Below are 10,424 nucleotides of genomic sequence, written 5' to 3' on the forward strand. Positions count from 1 at the left end.
GCCGCGCCGGCTGCCGGGCCGCCGGGGGCGGGGGCGGCCGCCAGGGGCCGGGCAGCCAGCGAGCGGCAGGTGGGAGCCGCACGCACCGCGACGCAACACACTACAGCGCACAACAGCTCGCCCCACAATCACCCCCCCACACCGCAACGCAACACACTAGAGCACACAACCGTTCACCCCGCTATCACACCGCACAATCACACACCGCAACACAACACACTAGAGCACACAACCGTTCACCCCGCTATCACACCGCACAATCACACACCGCAACGCAACACACTAGAGCACACAACCGTTCACCCCGCTATCACACCGCACAATCACACACCGCAACACAACACACTAGAGCACACAACCGTTCACCCCGCTATCACACCGCACAATCACACACCGCAACGCAACACACTAGAGCACACAACCGTTCACCCCGCTATCACACCGCACAATCACACACCGCAACGCAACACACTAGAGCACACAACCGTTCACCCCGCTATCACACCGCACAATCACACACCGCAACACAACACACTAGAGCACACAACCGTTCACCCCGCTATCACACCGCACAATCACACACTGCAACACAACACACTAGAGCACACAACCGTTCACCCCGCTATCACACCGCACAATCACACACCGCAACGCAACACACTAGAGCACACAACCGTTCACCCCGCTATCACACCGCACAATCACACACCGCAACACAACACACTAGAGCACACAACCGTTCACCCCGCTATCACACCGCACAATCACACACCGCAACGCAACACACTAGAGCACACAACCGTTCACCCCGCTATCACACCGCACAATCACACACCGCAACGCAACACACTAGAGCACACAACCGTTCACCCCGCTATCACACCGCACAATCACACACCGCAACACAACACACTAGAGCACACAACCGTTCACACCGCACAATCACACACCGCAACACAACACACTAGAGCACACAACCGTTCACACCGCACAATCACACACAATCACACAATGCAACACTCTACAGCACCCAACAGCTCGCCCAACAACCACACACAACACCACACCCCACAATCACACACCGCAGCACAACACACTATAGCACACAACAGTTCACCCCACAATCACACACCGCAACACAATATTCTACACCCACAACTCGCCCCACAATCACACCCCCACAATCACACACACGCAACACAACACACTACACCACACGACAACCCACCCCACAATTACACACCCACAATGTAACACACTACACAGCTCAACACCACACCACACAACCACACACAACACTCCACACCACAATCACACACCCGCTATGCAACACACTACACTGCACAACACCACACCCCACAATCACACACAACACCCCACACCACAAATGCATATCCACAACACAACACACTACACCTCTCAGCACCACACCCCGTAAGCATACACATCACCCCACACCACAATCTCACACTTTCAATGCAACAAACTACACTGCAAAACACAATCAGATCACAACATACTACAACACCACAATCAGACACTAACAATGGAACACAATCCACCACAATCACACCCACAACACACAATACCCCACAAAATAACCACACCTCTGCAACACAATCACACCCCTGCCACACAACATACAACAGCCCACAACAGTCACACACAACACCTCAATCACACACCCGCAACACAACACATTATACCCACCACACCACAATCATACATGCACAACACTACACATGCCCACAATGCACTACACCACACATCACCCCACACCACAATCACACACACAACACCCCACACTACACCCCATACCACAATCACACACAAATCACCCACACCACAGTCACACTTCACAAGGTAACACACTACACCACACAAACAAAACTCCCAACAACACCACAATCACACACCATCACACAACACACTATACTCCACACCACAATAATACACTCAGAAACCCCTGCAATCCACATCTCACAATCACACTTCACACCACAATACATGACACAATATCCACCACCCACCATAACACCCACCCACAACTCAATACATAACATCCTCACAACACCACAATAACACACTCCAGACACAAGACAACACTCCCACAATAACCTCAACACTCCCACAAACACCTCCCAATATCCTCCACCATTATGCTCCCATCCATCACAATAACACACACCTCACAACATCCCTCAATAACACACAATATTATCACTATAACACACACAACCCACCAGCAGAACACACATAACACAACATCTCCACTATAGCACACACACAAAGCTCCCACAATATCCCACCACCACTATAACAAACACAATGCAATATCCCACCGCCATAACACACAAAACATAATTACACACCCAATATTCTCACAACATAATACCACATGAGACACAGCCACTATAATACATACACAACATACACTCCATCCACACCCACCCACATATAATATCACACACCCTCACATCCATTGCAACATCCTCACTCATTGTGCATACCCACACAATATCTCCCACAACACTCACATAGCCATAACATATACACACAGAATGCAATACACCCACAGTGTATGAATAACACATATCCACCATGCATACACAAAAGTGCAGTACCAAACACAACACAACACATAATATATACTCTCACTGCAACATTCATTCAACACATAACCCACTATGCACACATGACAATCCCATATACACAATCACACGACTAGTACCCACTATGCAATCACCACATTATTGCTCAGACAACACACACACGGTAAAATACAAACACAAGTACAATATGACGATACTAGCCACACATCCCCTGTACTAGCACACAACACAAAATATACATACCAGAACATACCTGTACTGCACAACTACATTCATCACATTATCACTCAATTATGCATAAATGGACTCCAAAATCTCATAGGGTATGTCTACACTAGCCCCCTAGTTCGAACTAGGGCGGCTAATGTAGGCATTCGAACTTGCAAATGAAGCCTGGGATGTAAATATCCTGGGCTTTATTTGCATATTCTTGGGCGCCGCCATTTTTAAATGCCCTGTAGTTCGAACTACCTTCCCCGTGGCTACACACGGCACAAATTAAGTTTGAATTAAAACTCCTAATTCATACTACAGTTACTCCTCCTGCAATGAGGGGTAACGGTAGTTCCAATTAGGAGCTTTAATTCGAACTACTTAGTCCGTGCCGCGTGTAGCTGCAGGTAGGTAGTTCGAACTACGGGGCATTTAAAAATGGCAGCACCCGGGAACATGCAAATAAAGCCCGGGATATTTAAATCCTGGGCTTCATTTGCAAGTTCGAATGCCTACATTAGCCACCCTAGTTTGAACCAGGGTGGCAGTGTAGACATACCCATACATATTAAATAAGACACCAGTGAACTATACTGATACACACCCTGTTCCTACCACACACAACACAGTAGAGTCACACATGAGACATGACACTGCGCAACCACATACCCACAGCTCCTTAACAGCACAGCACAACACACATACCACACACTTGTCAAAATCCCAACAACCTCTTCCCTTAATTCATCCCGTGATCACACACAATTCCCTATTGACACAACCCCAGACAAATCTCTGCAATCATCCTGTGGGTCAACCCCAGCAATCTCCAGTGGCTGGGAGTCCCGCAGGTTAACTCAGCCAGGCCTCAGTGGCTGGGAATTCCGGGGGTCATCATTATTGATGATAATAACCCGCCCTGGCGAACTTCTGCATTACTCACCTTCCTGCATTGCTGCCCCCTTCTGGCTGGTCTCAGGGGCTGAGCCGCGTCCCAGGGAAAGCTAGGAGGCTGTACAGTTATCTCCTGCTGGTGTTATTCTAAACCATACAACCTACTACCTCAGCCTGGGGCACGCAGCAGAGACAGGCCGGGGAGAGGGTCCAAGTCAGGCCCAGCTGAGAGGCCTAGGGTTGGCTGGGGGTGGAAGACCCTGGGTCAGTGAAAAGGAAGTAGGGGGATGGCTGCCCCCACAAGTGACTGGGAGGTTTCCCTGGAGGCATCAGCTACTTGTGCGTGGAATGAACTGGCACTGCCCCGATCCAGCTCCAGGGTGGGGGGCTGGCAGGTCCAGGGAGACCTGGAATGGGGCATGGGGCACCTTTCTAGAGGGTGCTGGCTCAGCTTCAGCCCGACTCAGGTGGGTGGAGCCTACAGCAGAATGGGTGGGTCTGGCAGGCTGGTGGATGGAGTCAGCTCGGGGTCGGTTTCCAGACGTTTTGGCCAGGATCGACACATACCCACAGACTCGAGCTTGTGTGAGGCAGTCGTACCGCAAGTTCGGATCTACGGGTTTATGGCAACCGGCAATGCCGCGGCGGGTTCTGGAAGCTGGCAGCCCCGGCCTTGGAGCTCCCCAAGACGAGACTGTGACCCCAGGTGGCATGGATGAACCTGGAAGGGTAGTGGGAGAGATGGCTGGAAGGAGAGAGGGCTGTGTATGTGGGTAGATAGATAGCTAGGGTGTGGGGGAAAGAAAGAAAGAAAGAAAGAAAGAAAGAAAGAAAGAAAGAAAGAAAGAAAGAAAGAAAGAAAGAAAGAAAGAAAGGGGCGTGTGGAGATACCTAGCTTGATAGATTGTCTGGGGGTACACAGGGTTATGTAAAAAGAGAAAGTTCCACTGAACAAATCTATCGACTTTGAAAAACAAAAACGTTTTACTTCCTGTATCTAATCCAAGAGTCCCAGCTCCCAACCCCACTCCCCTCTCACAGCTGGGGAGAGAAGCCCAGAGAGATGGCTTCCAGCTTTATTCATTTAGTTCTTTGACACTCCCCCAGATGCTCAAAAAACCCAAGAGACCATTTCTGTGGTCAAACCACCCTCCCTCTTCTGCCTCAGTTTCACTATTTTTTCCCCTAGGAACTCCTCCTCCTCATGCTGTGGATTGCCCGCCCCCTGCTGGTTGTGAGGGTGAACTGCAACAACTGCCCAGCTGGGAGCTCACTGGAGAGAACAGGTGGGGTGAGGAAGGTCAAGTGGGGGGGGGGGGCAAGAGGAGGGAACAGTGTTGGGAACAGATGGGGAAGTGGGTTGGAGAGATTCTGCTGCCGGGAGGTGTGGTGGGGCACAGTGTGGGGGATGCAGGAACCACTAACCCTGTGTCCCGGGACTGCCAGAACGTACACAGGTCGCTCCACTGCTAATGGGCTCTTATCCTATGCTGATTGAATCTGCTCCACTGGGCTGTTAGCTGGGCCGTGTCTGGACGGGCCCTGCAGAATAGCTTGGCCTGGCTCCACAGCTTCTCTGCTCTCCACCAGCAGGTGGTGCAAGACTTCCCCTCCCTCACCTGGTCTCATGCCACATAATAGAGACTGTTAGTAGCCGACATGAAATGTAGGTCTTGCGGCACGTTTTCCAACGGACCAACGGGCTCGGTAGCAACATAAAACATGTTTCAGCCTTGTCAATTACATCTAGAATATAAAAATGCAAATTCTATATTAACGTAAAGTATTTTTAAGCCCTGATAAATTACATGTAGCATAATATACAATCTCTCAGGGTACGTCTAGACTGCGGGGCTATAGTGTAGACCTAGCCCTTGTCTATATTAAAGGATGCATAAGTATTGTTAAAATAAATGTAAACTATAATATAAAAACTCATATACTATCTATACACTATATTTAATTTTATATTCTTTCAACAGATAAGTTCAATATTACTGTAATATACACTTAAGGATTACTAATATAAACTATAATTTCATGTATTTTACCTACATATTATATTTCATTTTTTGGTTTTATATCAGAAACATATTCTAACAGATAAGTGTGCTCTAAGTTAATATAAATGATGTATAATTTTGTTAAATTAAATGCAAAAAGAATGAAATACTCCAAAGTATGTTCAAGCACTGTTGAATGTGAAGTATAAAAACTCACTCTATGTACTGTATATCATCTGAAATTATATATTCTAATAGATAAACAAGTTCTATATTACTGTAAACTCTGTTCAGGCATCGTTAAATATAATATAGCCTCACCTGATACTCTCTGCATATTGAATATGTCTCTATATTAGAATACAACATAAAACATGGAATATAATACAGTAGACACTGAGGGAGGGAGGGACATGGATGGTATGGTATTTGTGTGTTTTAGGCTAGGCCAGCCAGCCATGCATGTTATAATATTCTTACACATTGCTAGCTAATCGGCTCCAATGAGGTAATGTGACGTTTTACTATATTGGCCTGTAATGAAGATCACGTTTCCGGGTTAGAATCTATAGCCCATGAATAACACCTAGTTCTTCTATAGGAATTTCCATCAGCAGATCTCAGAGCACTTCACAGTCATCAAGGTATTCATCCTCCCAGCATTACAGTGGTGCAGGGCAGGGCCATCACCTCATAGCATAGATGGGGAAACTGAGGCACAGGGAGGTTACAGGACTCGGCCAAAGCATGACACAGTGGAAAGTTTTTTTAATGTTTTGATGACAAAGCTCCCGTTCGCCTCATTCCCCCATCCCCCAGCATCTTGGTGTGGGGAGAGGATGATGGTTGCTCTCTGGGCAGGCCGGGGGAGGGGGGTTACTCAGCTGTCTAAGCAGGGTGGGGGCCAACTAGGCCCCTGAGCCGCCGACAGGCTGAAGCCGGCCCATATCAATAGGGACTCAGTTGTGACACCAGCAAACCCACTGGCCAGGAAAGCGCCACACAGAGGGCGATAGATCTCCCTGCTGGGAGTTGAGAAAGGGCGGGGGATGGGAGAAGGGTGGGCTTGGGAGGGAGTCTGGGGGCAGACTAACCCAGGAAGTCGTAATACCCCTAATAAATGCCACTTGTAATGTACAGCACCTGTACATTAATGGCACAAAGAGGACTGGGGCCAGCCCTGGAATGGGGGAGGAGGGTGAGTACAGTAACACCTCTAATAAATGGCCTTCGTAATGTGCAGTGCCTGCTATGAAGGGGACCGGGGCCAGCCCTGGAACTGATGGACGGCTACTGTAATACCCCTAATAAATGGCCCTTGTAATGTGCAGCGCCTGGCGCAAAGGGAGCTGGGGCCAGCCGTGGACTGTTGGGGGCTACTGTAATGCACCTAATACATAGCATGCAGCAGGAACAGGAGCTAGCTCTGCCAGCTGCCCAGCCCTCACCCGCACAGGCACTCAGCAGGGATGACATTACACAGGAGAATTGGGAGAGATTAATACCCCCTCAGAGTCCCCTCCAGACACTGCGCTCATCCTCACTCCCAACCCGCAGCCCCTGCCAGCTCAGCCCTGGGCTCCTACCCCAGCTCTGCCGGAGCCCCTCACCCCCAACCCACAGCCCCCGCTGGTTCAGTCTTGAGCTCCTCACAGTCCTGAGTTCCTGTCCCAGTAAATCTGCCCCAGTGCTGGGTTTCTTAGCCTCACGCATCTATGAATAATTTTGCCAAATTTACCTCTGATATATCTGGGTTGGGAAGGGGAGTGGGGTCTAAAGGTTAGAGCAGGGAAAGCAGGGAGCCAGGACCCCTGGGTTCTCTCCCCAGGTCAGGGAGGGGAGTGGGGCCTAGTGGTTGCGGGGGGCTGGGCGCCAGGACTCCTGGGTTCTCAGATGATAATCATGTCTAAGGTCTCATGGTTTCCCCCAGGTTCCATGAGACTCCCTGTCTCCACCAGAATCACCACCCCAAATCCTGGCACGCCCCCACAAAGGGGGCCTTTCCTTCTCCACACTCCATGCGAGACACCCTGCCAGCCAATGGAAGAGGTAAGGGAAGGAAGAGAAAGTGGGAACAAGAGGGAAAAACCCCACTACTTACCTCATCTTTTCAGTCACTGGCCACGGCGGGCGGGGGGGAGAGGAGAAGGCAGGCAAACAGGGGACAGACGGAAGGAAGGTCGGGCCATGCCCCTTCTCTCATGCCTGATCTCATGCCCGATGTTTGGGGGTGCCTGGAGAAGGGAAGCACGTCTCCCGAAAGCCAGGGGGGTGGCATGGATGGGCAGATGGAGGTGGCAGGAGGTGGGGCGAGGAAAGAGAAAGGAAGCGCGGGGGGAGTGGGCGGCTGCCAGGGCGTGAGGGAATGAAGCAGACAATGGAACGGAGCGATGCAGAGCTGGGCATGGTGCCAGGTCCCTAACGCCCCCCAGGCAGTGGGCACTGCTGCCAGTGCCCCCTCCATCCTGCTCGATGCCCAGGCTGCCGTGCGGGTGTATGGGAATAGCCAGGGACAGGGCATGGCGGGCCGGGGGGAGCTGTATCCATCCGTCATGCCTCCTCCAGACAGTGCAGGGGGGAGGGGAGTTGGCACGGCTGGGCATGTTGCCATGGCTACCTCTGCCATTGTCTGGCCGGTGCCCGCCCCCCTCAGCTGTACTAAATTCACATCACGGCTGGAGGCAGACGTCCCCTCCCCCCTGAGACACCCCCAGTCTGGCAGCCAAACACGACCTGCCTGACAACACCTTCCCCCTAACCAGCCAGAGCCCCCCGGCAGTCCCCCGACTGCGCCACCATTGCCCCATCCCGAGAGCCCCCCAGCTACCCTGCCAAGCACACCATAGAGCCAGGGGGAGGACATGGAAGCCAGGGAGACCCACTCAGACTGCTCCCCTACACAGGAAAATGCCTCTCCTGGGGGAGGGGGCGCTTTCCTCGACCCCCATCAGGACTCCGGCCATCACTCTCCACTCCAGGGTGGGGGATGGGTGAAGACGGGAGGTCAATGAAGGGGGCAGAGTCAATGGAGGGGGTGGGTCCAATGCAGGGAGAGCTCAGTTCCATAAAGGGGAGGAGTCTATAAGAACATTACATTGGGGGCGGAGCCTATCAGGGGCAAGGCCCATGGGACTGGGAGTCAAGGGGCTAGAGTCAGTGGAGGGAGGGGCCCAATAGGAGTGAAAGGGAGTAGGTCCTATTGGGGGTGGGGTCATTGGTGCGAGGGGGGGAAGGCCAAGGGTGGCCTACACGGGCAGGGTGGATGAGGGTGCTCCATGAGGGGAAGGGGTCATGGAGCTGGGGGGGACTTTTGAGGGGGGTGATTCATGAGAGGGTGGGGTCTGTAGCGGGGTCCCATGGGGGGAGTGGCCTATGGGTTTAAGATTCCCAAGGGGGTGGAGTCAATGAGGGGCGGGGTCTAAGGCTGTCTGCCATGAGAGCAAGGAGGGTGCCAAAGGGTGAGGCAGATATGGGACCCGACCCTCCCCTTCAGGCCGTCCTGGGGAGAGCACACCCCCCCCCCCCCCCGGCTCACTCCTCCCCCTCTGCGCCACTCAGAGAAAGTGAAAGAGCCAGTCGGCTGCCAAGGGAACCTGGTTCCCTAGCAACGGCCTCTGGGTCCTTGGCAACATGCCAGGTCCCTCCCCATGCGCTCAGCAACCCTTCCTTCTTCCCCCCAGCTCTTCCAGTGCCCCTCCCTCCCAGCCCACAGCCCTGCCCCCCAGCCCATCCCTCCCTCCCAGCCCACAGCCCTGCAAGCCCAGCCCTGCCCCCAGACCATCCCTCCCTCCCAGCCCACAGCCCTGCCCCCCGACCATCCCTCCCTCCCAGCCCACAGCCCCTGCTACTCCAGCCCTGCCCCCCCCAGACCATCCCTCTGCTAGCCCAGCCCTGCCCCCCAGCCCCTCACCCTGGTAGCCCAGCCCCCTAGGCCCTCCCTCCCAGCCCACTGCCGCTGCTTGCCCAGCCCTGCCCCCAGACCACCCCTCCCTCCCTCCCTCCCTCCCAGCCCACTGCCCCTGCTTGCCCAGCCCTGCCTGTGCCCCTCACTCCCAACCCACAGCCCCCAGCCTTTGGTTGCTCTGCCAGGACTGAGCCTACGTACAGGCCTGGAGAAGAGTCTGCAGGGCTGAGCCGTTCCTGGCTCTCTCCTGACGCTAGATGCTGGGATTGGCAGGGGTGGGGTGGGATGTGGGGGCAGGGACCCCTTCATCTTCAGGCCCTTCCCACTCACCCACACAGCAGCCTCTCCTCCCTCTTTAGAGCTGCTTCCGGATCCGACCCTGGGGGGGAATTCCTGACAAGCTGCTCCGTCATGCTCTAGACCTGCAATGCAGCCCACTGCTGGAATAGCAGAGGGGTGCCAGGGCTGGGCTGGTAGGGACTGCAGGTCAGAAGCGAGGGGCACCAGCAGGACAGGGGGGTGGAGCCAGGGCTGGGCTGGCAAGGGGCTGCAGGTTGGCTGTGAGGGGCACCGGCAGGGTTGGGCTGGTAGGGGCTGTGGGTCAGGAGACAGGGGCATTGGCAAAGCTGGGGTGGACCTCAGACTTGGAGGGCACAGTGGGGCTGCAGGTTGGGAGTGAGGGGCACCAGCGGAGTAGGTGCAGAGACAGGCCAGGAAAGCTGAAATCCTCCTGGCATTGAAAGGGTTAACCCCAAATTGTCCCAGCGCGCCCCAACACTTCACGCTGAGGCAAGGGTG

At 53.3% G+C, this 10,424-nt stretch overlaps 1 long non-coding RNA gene across 1 annotated transcript in view; it reads left to right on the forward strand.

Moving 5' to 3' along the window:
- Positions 1-4,906: 4,906 nt before the first annotated feature.
- Positions 4,907-10,424, forward strand: part of LOC142819731 (uncharacterized) — a 9,185-nt gene continuing 3,667 nt past the window's right edge. The window contains exons 1-3 of the long non-coding RNA XR_012897544.1: positions 4,907-5,005; positions 6,324-6,366; positions 7,653-7,771. This is a non-coding gene — a long non-coding RNA (uncharacterized LOC142819731). The remainder of the gene's footprint in view (positions 5,006-6,323; positions 6,367-7,652; positions 7,772-10,424) is intronic.

This window comes from Pelodiscus sinensis, chromosome 24 (assembly GCF_049634645.1).
Source record: "Pelodiscus sinensis isolate JC-2024 chromosome 24, ASM4963464v1, whole genome shotgun sequence".
In the NCBI taxonomy this organism is placed as follows: domain Eukaryota; kingdom Metazoa; phylum Chordata; order Testudines; family Trionychidae; genus Pelodiscus; species Pelodiscus sinensis.